Source organism: Aedes aegypti, chromosome 2, assembly GCF_002204515.2.
Source record: "Aedes aegypti strain LVP_AGWG chromosome 2, AaegL5.0 Primary Assembly, whole genome shotgun sequence".
NCBI lineage: Eukaryota > Metazoa > Arthropoda > Insecta > Diptera > Culicidae > Aedes > Aedes aegypti.
The window spans coordinates 287,741,578-287,762,496 of NC_035108.1; positions in this window are offsets into that span (position 1 = coordinate 287,741,578).

Sequence of the window (20,919 nt, forward strand, 5' to 3'; positions counted from 1 at the left end):
TCAACCAATTGCAAGAATATCTCAACTACCGTAAAACGGGGTAACTTTGATAGTTTTTTCGAAGAAAACTTGAATATTTATGCATGCTGTTTCAAAAAATTATAATTTATATTTTTAAAACAAGTACTGGCATCCTAGCTATCGATTGCAGTCGATAGATTTCCAAAAGATTTATTATGAATGGATGTATAATTTTTCATATAATCGAAAGTTGGTTTTCTGTTTTGGGGTAACTTTGATAATGGAGTATGAATCGAACAAAATTGAATGAATAACGAACATTTGTAGGGCATTGCATACCTCTAGGCGTTTAACGTTATATGGAAATTTCTGACTTAGATTACAAAAATAGTCCCAGTATGTGAAAATGCTATTTGCTAAGAGATTTGAGACCGTATTCAAGTTCTATGATAACTAGGCTGTCAAAGATAAGTGGCCAACTATTCAAAACTACATCAAATAGTGATTGTAGAACAGATTGTTTGCAAGCGTTTCGAAAATGCTAAAATTGTGTCAATTTTTAATAGTCGTATAAAAAGCCTCAAATGCACTTGATTCCAATGAAAATAGCTTTGACATGAAGTGCCATACTAATACTCTTTACTTTTGCATTCGTTCACTGATTAACAGAAACTTCGTTATTTCGTTTAATATGTTGTGGGTCTCGCACTATCAAAGTTACCCGCATTATCAAAGTTACCCCGTTTTACGGTACTTACGAAACATCAGCAACTCACGAAGACGCCGCAATATCCATATCAATTTCGAAGAATTTTGAACAACTCCGGAATCATTTCCTGAGCCAGCAACAAACAAAACTCAAGAGTTTTCTTCTGACGTCGTAGCATTCTCAGCTCAAGAAGGATGGCTAGACCCAGTCAACAATAATTCAACGCTGAAGCCAACTGATCTGGCGCCCATTTCGAAGACATCCTCCGGGAGGATTCAAGATCCTTCAAGGACAGGACTTTTGTTTCAGCTACATCCGCATCAAGCAGCAATATCAACGAGTTTTCAGCAACCTCAGACTCTTCCCCCCGAGTCAGCAGCGAACAAAATCCAAGAGTATTCTTCCGGCCTCATACCATTCCCAGCTCTAGAAACATCGCAAAAACCAATCAGCAATAATTCAACGCTGAAGCGAATTGAATCTGACGCCCCTTTCGAGGAAAACCTTGATTGATGATTCGACATTCTTCGAGGCAACCACCACGGTCCTTCGAAAAAATAAAGGCCAGCCTTTGCTTATAAGAAATGATAACAGTTACCATTTGAATGAGTAGGTAGGTTCATTTGATGTTTAAAATTAATAAGGTTCTACCTTTTATGACTTTACTGCGTTTAGTTTTCCGTTTCAGATTGATGAAGCATTTCATTGCAGTTATGGGAAGGAAAGAGCAAAAGACGCAGAAAACCAGTGTAGGCAACGGTTGTGACACGACTGCCGAAGACGCTGCATGTGGCTGAGACTTCTACTGAGCACAACTCTCCTCCAAATCCTTTGGTTGTTCAAGGTTAGAAGCTCCGAACGAACTGAAACATCGACACTTGGAAATTACGAGGCGATTCCAGACATTTTCAAAAAAAAAAAGCTCTGGATGGTGCGGATGTTTTGATAGCTGCATCCGATAGCGCACGCTGCTATTCTCGGCGTATGACAACATTCGTCGCCTTTCTACGGCCAAGATATGGATGCTAGATGGGACCTTTGCCACTGATTCACAAATGGTACATCGTCAGGTATACATCAAAGCGGGAGGGATGTTATTTTCAGAATTTTCCAACTTTTTGGTTCCCCATTTTACAAACATCTGGAAGATCCGATCCAGATAACATTTTCCTCGAATTTGTGAGCTTTTGAAATGAATTTGTAAGGTTCTCCATCCACGACATAAAAGATCCAGACTTTTCCAGACAAAATTTTCACTTATCGAAATGATGATACCATGTGCTTTGAGGTTCGCCTTCGAGCATCGGGTCTCTCACGTAGCTCCGCAGCTTGTAGGTTGTAGCGCCCATCTAGCGAATATCGAGTCGTGGGTTCGATCCCCACCGGAGCACGAGGTTTATTTTTCTTCAATTTCAAATTGTATATTTGACACGTGTTTCGTCGTGTATATGTCAATTTTAAAACCTTATAACAGCAAAATTCCTTAGGCTGGAATTGCCTAGAACTTGACAATTTATTAACGTTCAACGCTCCGTCATCGTAATCATCGTCATCATCAAAACTTGAAATACAGTTTTTCTGTTCAAATCTAAAAATTATTCGATGAAAATGTGTTCACTGTGTTTCGGTTGGAGAATAGAATACAGTGAACACATTTTTCTCTACATTTTCTTAGTTTTGAACGAAAAAACTGCTTTTGAAAATTCCGAAATCGATGACGGATCCTGCCCCCTTAACTGTGCAATTGACAAACTATTGCTTTTAGCAATATCCATCCATCTAGTGCTCAAGTTTATCTACAAGGTTTGGTTGACCACACTGGACAGCGACTGTGGCAAGACTTATGTCTCAACAATACAGATGATTTTTCGTCAAAAATGGCATTCATCTGATGATTAAATGGGGGTGTTATGGAAGTTCTAATTATGCTCGTTATAAGCAACCGTTTCTCGAAATGGATGATAGTAAAGAAAGTGTGATTAGAGTATGTAGTGCCATCAGTGGCGCGGGAAGTGGGTAGGACAGGTAGGACATGTCCTACGCACATGAATACCTGGGTAGGACAGTCAAAGGATTGTCCTACCCATGATTCAACACGAAGTGACATCATTCCTACAGAATTTCTATAGCCAGATTTAGATGTTCTTGGACAAATTGCCATCAGCATTTTGACAGTATTTATTGACAAATTACTGGATTTATGGAGAACTATCAAGAAATACCTAAGGAATGGTTAAAATAAGACCGGTAGCACCGTGTACGGAGTATACGCATCTGGAACAAAGCTCGCTTATTACATTATAGGAAGCTGTTGACGATCTGGTGAGCAATTCCTACAGAACTCCCGAAGCACACTCTGTAGAAATTCTTGGTGCAATGGTCGTGAACATTTCTGCAAGATAGTCCTTGATGAATTCTTAAAAAATGATTAGATAGTATTTTCCATAATTCATGGGCTTCGTGGCCTTGCGGTTAGCGGCGTCAGTCGTCTAGGCGTATTGGGCCACGGGGTGTGGGTTCGATTCCCGCACCTGTCGGTGAAAACTTTTCGTCGCTGAGCTACTTGGTGTTTCGTGTTGTCCGTTTCCTAATGTTAGTGATCGTTCAGTCTGTGCAGCCTATGTGCGGAAGACGGTGTAAATTGTCTTTATAAATAGAGTATGAATTGCAAGTCTAATTGAGTTGATATCAATTTTCAACATATCGTCCAATGACTTGCGATTCGCGACAGTACTGATATTATTAGTTTCTTTCTTAACAGGGCTGGTAGCGACTAAGTGTCTTGAAAATAGAAACTTTGGAGAACTTTTGTCTGAAAAAAGACCTTAAAGAAATCAGACAGGAATCAAAGAGAGATCAATAAGGAACCATGATAACAAAAAAAAAAAAAATACAGAAATAACCTAACAGATTTTATCGGGAATTCTTCCGAAAATTCTCCCAGATTTTTTCAAGAAAGTCTTAAATTATCCCAGAATTTATCCAATAATTCTACCATCCTTTATTCTAAAACTTCCTCCAAGATTTTCGGCATTTTCAAAAATTTCACAAAGTTGTCGTTCGAGATTTCTTTAAGATTCCTTCATGAATTCTTCCAGGAGACTTTTGAGTAATTTTCAAAATATTTTTCCGGTTAGTTTTTCAGGAGCATTTCCAGGAAAATGAAAAGATTTTTTTTTACAGAAGCTAATACCGTAAAACGGGGTAACTTTGATAGTTTTTTCGAAGAAAACTTGAATATTTTTGCATGCTGTTTCAAAGATTTACAATTTATATTTTTAAAACAAGACCTGGCATCCTAGCTATCGATTACAGTCGATAAATTTTCAAAAGATTTATTTTGAATGGATATATAATTTTTGATATAACCGAAAGTCGGTTTTCTGTTTTGGGGTAACTTTGATAATGCAGTATGATTCGAACAAAATTGAATGAATAACGAACATTTGTAGGGCATTGCATACCTCTAGGCGTTTAACGTTATATGGAAATTTCTGACTTAGATTACAAAAATGGTCCCAGTTTGTGAAAATGCTTTACGCTAAGAGATTTGAGACCGTATTCAAGTTCTCTGATAACTAGGTTGTCAAAAATAAGTGGCCAACTATTCAAAACTACATCAAATAGTGATCGTAGAACAGTTTGTTTGTAAGCGTTTCGAAAATGCTAAAATTGTGTGAATTTTTTAAATTCGTATTAAAAGCCTAAAATGTTCTTGATTCAAAAGAAAACCGCTCTTACATGAAGTGTCATACTAATATTCTTTAGTTTTGCATTCGTTTTGCTTAACTGATTAACAGAAATTATGATATTTCGTTTAGTATGTGGTGGGTTACGCACTATCAAAGTTACCCGCATTATCAAAGTTACCCCGTTTTACGGTACATTGTTTTCATATAATTGCGCATGAATTAAAATAAAATCTGATGCATCCTGATAAGTTCAAGAGTAACCCTTCATTATCTCCCACAAGGTTGTGTGTAAGATGTTTTAGACTCTCGAGAAAATCTTATAGGATTTCCTAACCAAATTGCTAGTTGATATGCTACAGGAATTCCTCTAAAACTATCGGACGGAGGAATTATTGGAATGATTACAAAAGTATTATTTGGTGTGAAATCTAAAAAAAAATTACAAAAAACCCGATACGAAATTATTTGGAATAAATGCAGGTTAAACCTTGAATTACTACAGCAGTTCCTGAGTAAATGTGGATAAGTTATAGTAGGAAACGAAACGAAAATTCCAGGAAGGATAACTAGAGAGACTGGCGTTGGTATTCGTGTAGATCTTTCTGAGAAAATTCCTGAACAAAATCCTTCAAAAACTCTGGATTGAATCGTCCTTGATTTTCTTGGAAAAACTCTTGTAAGAATTTCGCAGTTTCTTCTTGTTTTTGTCAAGTCTATCAAAAGTAAATTAGTCCGGAAAAAGAATTTTGATTGAATAATAAATCACTTATGAAGTTGACCATACCAATAATATTGCAGCTTTCTCAGTCTAGAGGTAATGACTGACATGAAAACAGTAACTTTCAATTTTCTATCAAGGATTCCATGAATTTGAAAACTTTCTGGACTTCCGTGGACATACAGATTTTGCCAACGTTTGTCCTACCCATGATTTTGAATGTGGACGCGCCTCTGAATGCCTTGCATATCTTCGCTATGTCATTAGTCCCTCTACGATCAACAGTGATAAAGTCGCCTTCGGTGGACAAGGATGTCAATTTGAACAACACTTGACTTACCTCTAATAAATGCTTCTCTGTCCTTATTTAGGTGAGAAACTCAACGAACAATCCGTGGAAAAGGAATCAGCTGGCCCTGAAAAGCTGAGGTTTGGCATCTTACCTTTACATGCGTTTAAAAGAAGTATGGACATGTTCCTAAAGATATCAATCCGATTGGCAATGGAAGAACCCGCTTGGAGACAAATATTGTAATTCGAGACAGAAAAAAGAAAATCAGGGCTGAGTTTCGAACGCAGTTTGGGCTTCGAATAAGTGAACCATTACCTTCCGGTAACAATTCAAACGATGGGAACACGGCCCGGAAGTTTTCTGAAGAATGGAGAACGGGTTCTTTTATAACTGGTTTGGATGAAGGATTATTGAAGAGATACTACATAATTTTGTATACCATCAACAGTCGAGCCGAAATCAACCTTAATACATTCCAAAAATACACACTTTCATAATTCTCGAGACATTTTTTTTGCCAAAGAGAGCGTAAGATTTGATCTTTGTTTGACGGCAAGCTATTCCACAGAACGTGTTTATTACAAACATCAAATAAAAGTATATATTTCCAGAACAGCACGGACGACGGCAAAATGCAGAATCCCAATGAACGAGAGGGACGTGAGGATTGCGACAATGACTATTGTCTTCAAAACAAAGCCGATAGAACGCCTTAGTTAATGATAATCGTGATATAATTACTTCTAAAAATTATTTCTTTAGTGCAAAACCCTTCATTGATCGACTAATTGATTTTATAAAGTTCCTAGATCTCATTTGAGTTCGATGAGTAAAATTTACCACTCTTAACGACAGATAGCAAAATTACCCAAATCTTGGATATTAATCTAAATACTAATCTGTGTGGTCCTTGAGTTCGAATAAGTATAATTACCTTAATTTGCTAAATTGTTGTTGTTGGCACTGTACGCATCATACGGTAGGGCTCTGAGCCGGTAGGAAAAAAACCAAATGTATGAATTGCGACTTTTTCACCTACTGAATTCGATAATAAATAATATCTTTTCCAGCTGTGAGCTGCGCGAAATAAACGCTGCTCACAGATTTTTTTCCTGCCCCAAGAACCTCAAAGATTTGAACTTAAGATGCCAAAGGACGATGCCCATGACTGCGGCGCCTGCAACCGACCGAATTCCGTAGAAGAAGAGAAGAAGAAGAGACCGCAAGTCAATGGGATTTCTCTTAACTCCCAATTGCTGAAGGGCCCAGACCTGCTGGTATCGCTTCCGTCCGTGATCTGCAAATTTCGCGAGAAGCACGTCGGATTCGGAGGCGATATTCGAGAAATGTTTTTGCAGCTGCGTATGCGAACGTAGGACAAGTATTTCCAGTGCTTCCTGTTTCGCTCCGATTCCCAAAATCCACCGGAAGTTCACATCGCAGACGTAGCCATTTTTGGTACCACATGTTCGCCATGCGTTGCGCAGCATGTGCTGCGAGTGAACGCCGACAAGTGGGCGAAAGAGTTTCCTCAAGCGGCGGCGGCGATTAAAGACAAAACATATATGGACGACTACTACGAAAGCGCCAACTCCCCCGAAGCAGCTGCGGAGCTAGCCGTACAAGTGCGAACCATCCACGCTCACGGAGGCTTCGAAATGAGGACGCCAGCGAGGTCAGTTATGGCTGCGCGGTGTACTTTCGCATAACGGACGACTACCAACGAGTGCACTGCACGTTGATCATGGCCAAGAGCAGAGTAGCCGCTCTACAACACTTGTCGATAGCCTGACTGGAGCTAGAAGCAGCCGTGCTAGGAGTGAAACTGATGAACACCGTTATGATGAACCATTCGCTGAAGTCCCGCAAGGTATGTCTGTGGTCGGATTCTTAGACCGTTCTTTCGTGGATACGATCGGATCACAGGAGGTACAAGCAGTCTGTTGCTCATCGTATCGGGGAGATCCTGTTGCTAACCCAAACGGAGAACTGGCGATGGGTTCCAACGAAGGGAAACATAGCCGACCGCCTGACAAAATGGGTGGACAACACAGAACCTGATTCGAACGGTAGCTGGTTTAAAGGTCCCGCGTTCCTGTACCATCCAGAGGATCTATGGCCACAGCAACGCGTAAAGGCCAACACGCAAGAAGAACTACGGTCGAGATATTTGCTCGCTCTTATTTCGGTGCCCATAAGAATGATCGATCCTTCCAGAATCTCCAAAGTGGACTGTTCCATTATCATCCAATATCTTCTAATATCATCCACACATTTATTGCTCAAAATGATCCTTAGAAATGAACCTATCAAGTTTTGCACGAATTCCATCCCAATTAAGAAATATATTTCTTTGAAAAACTTACATAGTATTACATAGATTTCAATAGAGAATCAAAAATGTAGTTTGTACATTTTTATACCTCCCTAATTGCTTATACTTGACAGATACGTGTATTTTGACAACCACTTGTAGCCTTCTTCAGTGTTAGTTACTTGTATCCACTCATCGAATATTATAAAAAGAGATAGATCTCAAACTTTGTAGAAGACTACGTTATAATAGAACTACAAGTAAAAGGTTATGCTATAAAAAAACATTTTTTATGGATCCACCCTACTTCGGTTCATAAAAATCTCTTCTATAGCAAGTGATACATTGAACATTTCGACAAAGCTGCTCATAGTTGAATAAAGAAAAAAAGTTAAGAATAATATCTTGTTTTTTTTTCAGGACCACTCTTACTTTTTTCAACATCAACATAATGTCTATTATATAAGGAACAACTTTATCGAACAATAAAACTAAACGCCATCTTCACGGTCAAAATAGTTTTTCTTCGTAGTTCTCGGATCTGGCCCAATGTGCATTACCAAATAGCTGCTGAACAGGATCTTGAAATATTCGTTAAATTGATGATAATTAGTAATTTTGGACCCCTCGTGTTCACGATTTTTCCGTTACTCGGAAAATGAAGAAGGGTTAGGAGGGATAACACACCCAAGGATCGTAAGACCAACTAATCGCAATAAATTTAAAAAATATTTAAAATTAATTGATCTACAGGGTGGCCATTTTAAATTTTCATGATTCGTCCCGGGCTTTTGAAGGTAAGCCCTTAAACCTATTATCAAATTGTAAATTATGGTTAAATTTAAAGAGATTCTATTATTAACTGTCGTCGAAAATAATCAGCGATTATATTCGGTGTATACAACGTTACTGAACTAAAAATGTTTTATGTCTCCAAAAGAGCGTAACTCAAAATTTTTATTAACGGTATGTTAACAAATCGGTCCAGAGATGTAGAATAACTACACAAACAAATTGACGTAATCAAATTTTGACGGCAATTTTTTTTGTTGATAATAACTGTTAATAAAGCACCGTATTCCACCACATGCGGAGATGTAACGATTGGCGAGAACGAGAGTCCAGTTAGCTGTCCCGGCACTGGGAATCCTATCAGTTCGCACCAACTTCACTGAACTGGGCTTGGTCATCATCGGTGGGCATCGAATTAGTCTCTAATGGGCCGTTTCCGGACTCGATTTTACATTGACCATCATCGACCGGATACCAGTTGAGAGTGCTAGTTAGTATCTAGGTACTATCCGTCTATATCGGGACCGGAGGCACTCATTTTACTGCTTTATGGACGCGACCGACTCGCCTGCATTGTTCCTTCCGATGTCATTGTCGAAATTGTGCAGTTGGTTGGAATGCAAGGCAGGTTAAGCTTATATTTCGTAAACAAGTGTAACCTGGGCCCAAAACTGCCAATCGTCGCTGTGGGATAAGCTTTGTGAACTTGTGGTCCACTGCAGTGTGAAATCCAATGTGTACACTTTGATAGGATATTGGAAGGTATTCGTTTAACCAACTTTAGCGTTTGTTTTCAGTGCTATTCTGAACATGTAACTCACGCGCCTAGAGCATATGAATGGAGAAGTAACGAGTTTATTTATTGTTTACTTAATGAAACCGGCGGTTGGTATAGATTCTATTAATTCGCTATCATTTATCATCTCTGGGCAGCAACGTACGTGGCAGCCATGAACGTAAGGTAAACTTAACTTTTTGAAAAGGTCATTTTGAACAGAATGACACATCAAAGGAAATTCGATTTCTGCCAATGAACAGTTTGGATTCCGACATTGGACCACTCATCAACTTACACGTCTAATAAATTTGATTCGTTCCAACGAATCTAAAGGCTATTCTACTAGTCTTGCTCTTCTACACATAGAAAAATCATTCGACAGTGTTTGGCATGAAGATTTGATCGTAAAATTAAAAAAACTTCAATTTTCCAACATACATTGTTAGAAAAATTCAAAGTTATCTGACAAATTGTACATTTCAGGTTAATTATCTGAATTCCATGTTTGAAAGACTTCCTGTAAGGGCTGGTGTTTCCCAAAGCAGCATTTGGGACCAATATTATACAATATTTTCACATCTGACTTACCTGAGTTACCTCAGGGATGTCAAAAATCTGCCAAAGGACGAAACCTGCGTGTCATCTGTAGTAGATTGCAAAAAAAGTTTTGTATTTTTTTCTTTATACTTGCAAAAATGGATGATTTCTCCTAATGTTTCCAAAACTCAACTAATAATAAAACATAAACTAAAAGCTCTTGATTTGAAACCTTTGACATTTTGTCACGATGAAAAAGGCTGCAAATTTTACCCCATTACTTGAAATGTCATTTCCCCGAATGTCATCACCCCGAATTCCACCACTCCGAATGATATATCCCTGGATTTACAATTATCTTGACATGATGATATTTCCCCATAATATTGGAATTCGGGGTAATGACGTTCGGGTTAATGGGATTCGGGGTAATGGGGTAGAATAAAAAATAGTGTACTGTGAAATTTTCAGCGTTCTCGGTGGTAATTTAAAAGATGCCCAAAGACGATGTAGGTTTATATTCAAATTACTATGGAGGAATTTTGAAAAATGTACTAGAATACTGGATACTAGTACTGGAATGTAAATACAAGCTTATCATCTAACTGTGAAAACTTATTGTTCAAACCATTATCAAGAAAATTGCTGAAGAGAGCAATTCAATCCGACGAATGGGGTAGGAAGATTGATTTGTTGGGGAAAAATGTTCATTTGTAGGGGAAGAATATTGAATTTGTTTGTCATAATTTAGCTCCACATGAAATTTTAGCCCTGCAAACTTCTGCAATAATCAAAAACAGGATTAGCTATTGAAGAACGATTTTTTACTATGAGATGAGCTGAAATGTCACAGAAAAATATGTTTATGGTACGGATAGTAAGATATAAATGGAAGATGGGATTTTCGAAAAAAAATTATATTTAGAACCGCTTTAATGCACTAATTTGGGAAAATATATACTGTTTGTGGTTAGCGATTAAACACGAGGTTTTTTCGGAAATTTACGTGAATCGTTCTGAAAGAATATTTTTTAATCAAATAAAAATTCCTGTGGAATATACAGTCAGAGACCAAATTCAGTAACCAAAAGCTGTTTAAGCATACAAAACACCCAAGTTTGAGGATATGTAGCTCTGCTTCTGGAAGCCCAAATGAGATTCAATGATGATGATGAACTAAAATTATTGTGGTGAAATCTCTACATTTCAGACAGTTTCCAAGAAGTTTTGAGGGTTGTTCAACGACAAAAATAAATATCCAAGAGGTTTTTAAATTTAATTAAAAGAGGTATGACATTTTGTTAAATTTTTTGTTATTTTATCTACTCACCAGCTAAATTTATAGCACACTTTGTTAAAAAAAAGTGCTATCTGAGAGACAAACTCTTTTTTTTTTTTTTTTTTTTTCTCTCTAAGCAATGGGGGGATAATCTGCTCAACAGACTCCGGACCGAGGTCCGGGAGTGTGGGGTTGGGGACCATTTACTACGTACAAGCAGTAAACAGGACTACACCCCCGACCCACTAAACCATTTCCATTGCCGCCAAACCCTTCGTCTCTCCGGGACCACCAAGAAGGCATTGCTTCGGAGAGGGGCTATTGCACATCGCATCCTCCAGGTTAGCTGCGTAGCCATGTAGCAACGAACATCGATGACACGCTTATGGGGGTCCACCAAGGTAGCATGCTGGCGCATTGCCAGCTTCCCAGGTGGTCCTCACCTCCCGTTGTCCGCTGAAGGCGGGCAGGGTCGACCACTAAGCCCGCGCCCAGCTGCACCACAGGTATCAAGAACTGATACTGCGGGCTTCGCAATTTGACCTACTGAAGGCTCAGGCCCTATCAGCTAGCACCAGCTGGGATTGCTGACGAAGGGGCCTCCACCTGCCCCGAACAACCAGAGGCTCGTATCCACCCAGTAGGCCGGCGCCACGACAGCAGCGCTACCAGGATGTTCTCCCCGCGGCCACTTAATCGCTGTAAGGGTCGATTTCGACCGTAGGGCACCGGTATGACCTACGTAGCCGACTGCGAACCCTTGGACCACCTGTTGATTAGCGTCTGCACTAGTCACTCCTCGAGTCCACACGCCACCTCCTTTGGAGTTCCGAGACGATGTGGGTGATAGCCGATGAAACGGCATTCCAGCCAAACTCGTCTGCACACATCCTCTGGACCAAATTGTCCGGAGTCGTGTCCCGACCGCATGTGGCAAACATGCGGTCACGCATTGTGCGGAAACGCGGGCACACGAACAAAACGTGTTCCGCCGTTTCCTCTAAACCTGCACAAACTGGACATTCGGGAGAACCCGCATGACCAAAACGGTGTAGATATTGTCTAAAGCATCCATGACCCGAAAGGACCTGTGTTAGGTGGAATGTTAGTTCCCCATGGCGCCTATTGACCCAGATATCTAACCTCGGAATCAACCTGTGAGTCCACACTCCCTTGGTGGAACTGTCCCACGCACGCTGCCATTTGACCATGGAGGCCAGTCTGGCAGTCCTGCGTATGCCTCTTGTGCCGCGCATTTCGAAGCACTCTATGTCTTCCATGATAAGGATACCAATAGGCATCATACCGGTGATGACACAAAGTGCATCGTGTGACACGGTACGGTACGCGCTCGCAACCCTCAGGCACATTAGCCTATAAGTACTCTCTAGCTTGCTACGGTAGCTATCGGTACTCAAAGCCGTGCCCCAAGCCGGGCCACCATACCTCAGTATGGACGAGGCGACACTGGCCAGAAGCTTTCGCTTGTTGGCGTACACCGCAGAGCTATTGGACATCATCCGGGACAGTGCCACAATAGCTGTGGAGGCTCTCTTGCAGGCATAATCGACATGGCTACCGAAGGTAAGATTGTCGTCGATCATCACCCCCAAGTGTTTGACGGAGCGCTTCGAAGTGATTGTGCAGTCGCCTACACTGATCACCGCTTGCTGCACCGACTTTCGGTTGTTGACAACAACTGCCTCCGTTTTGTGGTGAGCCAATTCCAGTTTCCTGGAGCTCATCCACTCCTCCACAATTGCGATCGAGTGGGCTGCAGTCAATTCCACTTCTTCGATCGATTCACCGTAGACCTCCAGCGTAATATCGTCGGCAAAGCCAACGATGACCACACCCGCCGGGAATTTTAATCTCAACACCTCGTCGTACATGACATTCCATAACACCGGACCCAGGATGGAACCTTGCGGGACTCCTGAGGTTATGTGAAAGCACTTCCGACCCACCTCTGTGTCATAGACTAATACCCGATTCTGGAAGTAACTTCCGAGAATCTTATACAGGTACTCGGGGAGCGCATCAGCAATAGCCGCCCAACTGGCACTATTAAATGCATTCCTTACATCCAGAGTCACTACTGCGCAGTAGCGAATACCCCTCCTCTTACGCTGGAGTGCTATCTCAGCGGTTTTCTTAACCGCCAGAATAGCGTCTACAGTGGACCTCCCTTTCCGGAAGCCGAACTGGTTGCCTGAGAGACCATTTACACCCTCGGTGTACCTCGACAATCTGTTGAGGATGATCTTCTCGAGCACTTTCCCCACCGTGTCAATCAAGCAAATTGGTCTATACGCCGACGGGTCACCGGGTGGTTTCCCCGCCTTTGGCAATAGTACCAGGCTCTGCCTCTTCCACGCATCTGGAAATACTCCCTCGTCCAGGCATATCTGCATAGCAGATCTGAACATACCGGGAGCCTCCAAGATTGCGACTTTGAGGGCCAGGTTTGGAACTCCGTCCGGACCTGGTGCCTTCCCCATGCTTAGGGATTTTGCAATCCCTACAAGTTCCTCATCAGTTACTCTATCCTCATCGCCAGCCCCAATCCCCGGCTGTCCTACAAAAGGAGGCCATGGGCTAGGGTTGTGGCGCGGGAAGAGCCCCTCGATGATCCCCTCCAGCATCTGTGGAGATTGCTCCGTAGGAGCAATTGCACCTCTTGTCTTCGCCATTACGATCCTGTAGGCATCACCCCACGGGTTCGCGTTGGCACTCTGACAGAGTCCCTCGAAGCAGGCCTTTTTGCTTGCCCTTATCTCAGACTTCAGCGCGACTTTGGCAGCAGTGAACACCGCCCGTCGTTCTTCACGCTCCTGCTCGGTACGTGCTCGCTGCATCCGTCTCCTGGCCCGTAGGCAGGCACGGCGCAGGTTCGCAATAGCTTGAGTCCACCAGTATGTCGGTGGTCTCCCATTCCTAGGGTGGACTTTTCTAGGCATGGTCGCATCGCATGCACGTGTAAGCACCGCTACCAGTTCGTCCCCGCTTAGGCCGAGTAGGTTACGCTCACGGCGGAGCGCCTCCCTAAGTACTTCATCATTGAAGTACGATGTCTTCCACCTACGAGGGCTTGGCCTTGACCTAGCCGCTTCCTCAACCCGCTGCCTGCTGTTGTTGTAGTCGATACTGTAGCGAACCGCCAGGTGGTCGCTGTGAGTGTAGGCATCGTCTACCCTCCAGTTCGAACTACTCGTTAGGCCAGGACTACAAAAAGTAACGTCGATAATCGACTCCGCTCCGTTACGGCTGAAGGTACTTTTGGCACCAACATTAGCCAGATCGACATCTAGCACGGCCAGTGCCTCTAGCAGGATTTGACCTCGCTGGTTCGTGTTACGGCTTCCCCATTCCACGGCCCAGGCATTGAAGTCACCCGCTTTTACAACTGGCCTTCGCCCTGTCAGCGCGGTCGTCATGCAGTCCAGCATCTGCGTGAACCGCTCGGTCGACCAGCTCGGAGGCGCATAGCAGCTACAGAAGAGGACCCCGTTTACTTTGGCGATCACGAAGCCCTCGTAGGTAGTAGACACCAACTGCTGGACAGGGTATTTACCCGTTGTCCATATCGCCGCCATTTTTCCGGATCCATCCACGACCCAGTTGCCGTTGCCGGCGGGTACTCGGTATGGGTCCGATATGATGGCGATGTCCGTCCCCCACTCAGCAACTGACTGGTACAGCAGTTGCTGAGCTGCGTCACAGTGGTTCAGGTTCAGCTGCGTTACCTGCACTGTGATTTTTCGTTGATGGCTCGTTTGAAGGTCGGGCACCTTGAGCCTCCCGTTGGGTGATTGATGTTCACGGACTTGCCGGAACAAATCAAGCACTTGGGAGGGTTCTTGCAGCCTAGTGCCTTATGACCTTCCTCACCACAACGCCTGCACAACTTAGTCCTATCAGGGCCTTTACAGCCCCAGGACTTGTGTCCAGGTTCCCTGCACCTAAAGCAGATCACTGGTTGCTCATGTATGTTCAGTGAACATACTGACCAACCAACCTTGATCTTACCTACCTTAGCGGACTTATTTGCGTCTGCCACAGGTAGGTGTACTAAGGCCACCTGAGTACCTGCCGGACCTTTCCGTAGCTGAACGGCGGTGGTGGGCACCTGCACTTCGCACTGTTGCCGCAGTGCCGTGACGAGCTCTTCTGCGTTAGTGATCTCGTCAAGATTCATCATGTCGCGCTTAAGCTCGAGGATCATTTCACCTGTACGAGTGCGTCTGACACTGCGTACGTCGGCTCCTAGATCCGCAAGCTTCGCGTCACTGCGCATCGCCTTCAGGACTTCCGAGTACTTGGACTCTTCCGTCTTGATGATGATCGCATCACCCTTTTCGCGCTTGGCACCTACCCTCCTACCTTTCTTAGGTCTGGTATCCCTGCGCTCCTGTTTCTCCTGTTTCTTCTTCTTCTTCTTCCTCACTACGGTTGTCCAGGGGGCGTCCCCCCCCTGCTCCGCCCTGACCTGTGGTGATGGAGGACCTCTCAAAGGTCGCAACCCCCTGTTCCCATCACTCCGTGAGGGGCCAGCCTTTTCGGGCCCACCCTTCTCGGCTTTCCGGGACGCCTGGCTGGGGTCCGATTTTCCGGCACTTCTGCCGGTTTTCGGGGTCAGTATCCGCCTGGCCTTACGAGCGCCGCCGGGTAGCTCCTCCCCTGACGGCTGCCTCGCGCGCTTCTGCGATTGCTTGCTGTAAGCATTCGCTTACAGGGTAGACTTCGGCACCTTCAGTTCCACGGGTTCTGCCGCAGCCACAGTCACCATGGGTTCAGCATGGTTCTGCTTGGCCGCCAACATTGACTTACGAAGTCTAAGCAAGGCCTGCTTGAGGTCCTTGCTGATGTTAGACTTCGAGGACGCAAAGTCAATTATGGAGTCGAGCTGCTGTGCAGCCACTTCCATCACAGAGAGCCCATCTCTACTTTTATTGATGGCCCTCATCAACCACGCTCCATCCATAACTTCACCCGATGCGTTAGCCGGGGATGAAATATGGGTTCCAGCACTGGCACTACGTGCACTGCTGCCTCCTCCTGCTTCTACTCTCCTCAACGGAGATCTAGCTAGCCCACTTCTTGCGAAGGGGTTCGCTTCCCTACTACTGCTACTACCTGCACTACCACTACTAATTTGATTGTTGTTTGAATTTGTACTCATTTTGGATCCCACGAGTAGCACGGGAAAAGAGGTCAACCACGCCAGAGCCCTGCATTAACGCGGTAAGGGACAAATACTGTGAGGGGTGCCCAGGTGCCCCACAGGCTCCGTTAATGGCCGAACATCTTTTTCACCCCTTCGACCATTCATTCCTCAGCACGGTTTTTCGCATCACACCTTGAATTGGGGTTACCCCGTTTGGTGGACTCTTACCACCGGAACGGGTTGTCCGTAGTTCTATTCTGGACGCCGGAACTACACGGCCAAAAAGACAAACTCTGTAACAATGCTGTTGCACTCCACTGGTTGGGTTACAAGTTGATGGGTTCTGAAAAATTGCGTAACTTGTAAACGTGAACAACTTTGCCGTAAAAACCAACTAGGTACTTACACCTTTTCATAAAATTACGAAATGTCTCGGTTACTTACATATGTCTTTGAACAACGCTCTGAAACTCTTTGAAAAATAGTTGAACCAAAAAAATCATCACAGGCAAAATTGCTAGTTACTTGTAGTTTTTCGTCCAAATTCCAGCCAATTCGGACTACCAGGAGAAACAGATTCCCAAATTTGGGCATTTTATATGGAAAAATAGCATTTGGTTACTTTATTTTGTCACTGACTGTACTGCCCATAACTGCATAACAGTCACATTCGACTTTTTTGACAAATTGGAGTTAATACCGTGGAGAGTCATCAAATGATAAATACTTTCGATCAACTTACTGAAATCTGTGAGATTGTTCTAGAAAATTCGAAAAAAATACCAAGTTGTTTTGTCACATTGGTAATTATAACCGCATAACAGTCACATTGAGATTATAAATGAGCCTGGTAATGCAGTAGCAATGAAATTTCTATCAGAATTATTTTCTGACTATTTACCTACTACATGATATGAGTTGTACACAATTTCAATCTCAAATAAGCACTTTTGAGTTCCTGGTAATTTTTAGAAATTTTAGTTTCCTCCCATACTGCCATAAAATTCACTCTTGGTATTCCATTTACTCAATGCCTACTTTTGTCGAATGTTACAAATATGCAGTTATGGGCAGTGTATATATCAGTGAAACTTTTGTCACTGACTGTACGAATTGTAAAAAATTCTTGAAGAATGCTTGGTCAAAATAAACAGTTGGAGTATCATAGCTCACAATTAGCATTACCAAAACAAAATCATGTGCCAAACCAACAGTTTCTTGGACATCAACCTCGACTTCCCAAACTCTCATCCCTCTTCATGTCTTTTCATTGTCATTTGGATGAGAGTGTGTGTGGGTTCCCGAGTGGAATGGGGATTTGATCTCCCAATAACTTTTATCAGTTTTGTTGTGAAGTTTAAATCTTAAAATATATTTGATTATATAGCCGGAAGAGCAAGAATTAGAATACTGTTAAAAGTGTACGGTTCGAATGAACAACAATTTCACATGTCCACATATCACACAAATTTCTTATGGTTTGTATAGCAACCCAATCAAGGTAAGCCATTTGCATTTTTCAATACACATATATGATGTACGATTGCCAACACAAGTTGATAACTCCATTCCTATGTGAGTACCAAAAATAAATGCATACTGATATGCATACATCACTTCGAATCAGTGATGAGTTCTCTTGCTATAAAATCTAACACATAACTCAATTGTATAGAAAATATCTATCGCCGCTTCTGATAAAGTACGGCAGACAAAGCATTCACTGTGTGACTTGCAGTTGCCACTGTGTCGTGTTTTGCATACTATTGTTTTACTCGCAAAGTGATCAAGTAGAATCATTTTGTTTCAAACGGACGAAGTTTGAGACAGTTGTATTGATAATATTTTTTCCTACACTTGGTATCAAACTTAAAGGTAAGTAAATGAAATTTAGTACCACATTTTGAACTAATATGTCCGGAACCTACAGGAATGGATTCGGAAGATGATCTATTGATGTTCACCGCGAGTGAAAAGGCTACCCAAACCAATGCTGCGGACCCTTTGCCTGTGCTTTCCAGCAAGCGTGTCGCCAATTCACCAGCTTCTAATAATGACATAAAGTCTCGCACTAAGCAGGATCTATCAACTTCTTTGAAATTATTGATCAAGCTTTCGAGAGGCTATGTCGAAGAGATTTTCTTCAATGATTTGATCACCCAGCTCTTCACCATTCAACAAAAGCATGCAGATGATGCAGTTCAGCCAACTTTTACTGGCTTAGGATATTCTCAAGGAATGGCATGGTTTTCGGCAAACGATGTCTATAGCAAAGAGTGGCTAGTTAGTTCCCTTAAGCAAATAGCAGACAAAATGGTTCTTCCAGAATTTGATGTTCAAGCTTTTGTTCAAATTCAACCGTTGAGAAATTTTTTTTTCGGCTCCATTGGTACCGAAACTCGATCGAAATTCTCACAAAATTGTGATGAACATGATTACCAAATTGAACAAAAATTTGGATACCAGATTCTGGAAGGTATCTCGTATATGTCCACCAATCAATGGTAAACATTCAATTATTTTGATGATTGACGAAGCTTCGGTGAACTTGCTTGCAAAACAAGCGAATCGCATCTTCTATTCATTCACCCAGCTGTATATGAAAGTCTATCCAAAAGCTTGAAAAACACATTTGTAAGTCGAGAAAGAAGTGTGTAAAAATGCAGATTGCAATATAATTGAAATGAAATAATTGACTTTGTTATTTATTTTTAAAATATGTTGCTATGTCCTATCTGAATTACTTTTTCTAACAATCATGTCTAGAACATTTGTAACAATGCCATGTGCAAGTTCATTTTGAACAATCGAAACACGATAAGCATTCTTGCCCAAGTCACAATCTTAGAATATTCGTGAAATATGTTCAACTATGGACAATTGAACTGCAATAAATTATTCGGTCAAATTACGGTTCAAAACTCTACGATAGACGAAAACTTTATATCATGTTACTATTCGTTCAAATATGACGTTGAAGGTCAGTAATCATAGATATTCAGTTTTGAATTATAGAAAATATTTCAAAAGCGATGAGCTAGTGACCTGCAATGCCCTTAAGGTGTCAAATGTTTCTTTTGCATCAGGTAAATGATGAAAAAGGCTTTATAAGTCGCGAGGCACAAATCTCCCATTTTGAGAGGAACGTGCCGCTTGAGCCAAAGTTCTGATACCTGATCATAGCTCACAATTAGCATTACCAAAACAAAATCATGTGCCAAACCAACAGTTTCTTGGACATCAACCTCGACTTCCCAAACTCTCATCCCTCTTCATGTCTTTTCATGGTCATTTGGCTGAAACACACTCCTCCATTATTGGCCCCGTGGTTCATTGACGAACCCTTAGTTTTTATGCAAAGTAGGTTAAACCAAATTGTCCGATTTATTTCACAGTTGTAGTTGAATGTACAACCTTTCTTTAAAAGACGCTGGATGTTGTGTATCATCATTAAACAAAATTGATTATATAGCATGTGGTATGTAACGTCACGAACGCATTGCGTCTTGTTACCCCACTGAAAGCACTCTCAATATTGTGCAACATTTTCACTATAAAAGCACAAACTCAACATCCATGTTCTATGTTTTCGTCCTTACACCGTCCGTGTGGAACGATATATTTTCGCTAGAACACCAATGTTCTCAGAGCAATCGAAATAGCGAGTGCGCATGTCTTAGATTACGAATGAAAATTTCTCCAGACCAAATCCATATTTTACGAGAAAGGGATGAAAGCTGTCACAGTCCAGTGAATATTCAACGTAGTATGAAATTGATTATTCCATACTTACATTAGAGTTTTCATGGAACATATGAGTTAGTGGAAAAATTATGGCACTGTTTCAGCAATTGTGGGTTGCTGAAAAAGGTAGTAAATATATAGCAAAAAGTAGAACCTGAGGTGAGTTTGCTTAGAAATCTGTGTGATTTACGTTCTTCTTTTCCTTATTCGTTGGGGTACCGATTTATGAGAATCTAGATATCTTATTCATGATTGAATGCAAATAGAAGATCAAAAAGCTCATCTGTTAACGTTAATCAACTAAAATATGTCATAATTACGAAAACTTATGTAAGCAATCGGGTCAGTTGAACATGATTCTGGGGATTTTATATGTAATTTGTTATACCGTGTTACAAAGTGAAGCTACTCTCCATAACTCGATACTGAAGGAACTATCGACTAAGGGAAGTATTGACTTGCAGAACCCAATCCAAGGGACCATGGAGTTAGCCATGAAAACACACTTTTAATATGGTTTTCTTACTCGATATCGAGATACGGAAGGTCGAGTAAAGGAAAGTTAACTGTATTATGTATAAAAATAACGTATTAACGTAACAAACTTTGTCTTGCCATCAAGTAGACTGTTGATAAACGCCATGAAATGTCTGGTATAAAATGACAGTTCCGTTCATTCTAAGTTTTACGACTTTCCCGTTCAAAATCCTGTGTTTTTTCAATACACAAACACGTCGGAACACTTCAGGAATATAACTATGGAAGAATTTTCAAAATCTGATAACCAGTTCCTAATTCTTTTCGTGACATACAAACACCATTCCATATTTATTTATGTAGAAGAATATATATTTTTCTATTGCGATAAAATAGGAGTTGAATAATAATACTTCTAAAATTATTATTTAATTTGTAAGGTTAAGGTGAAGATAAATC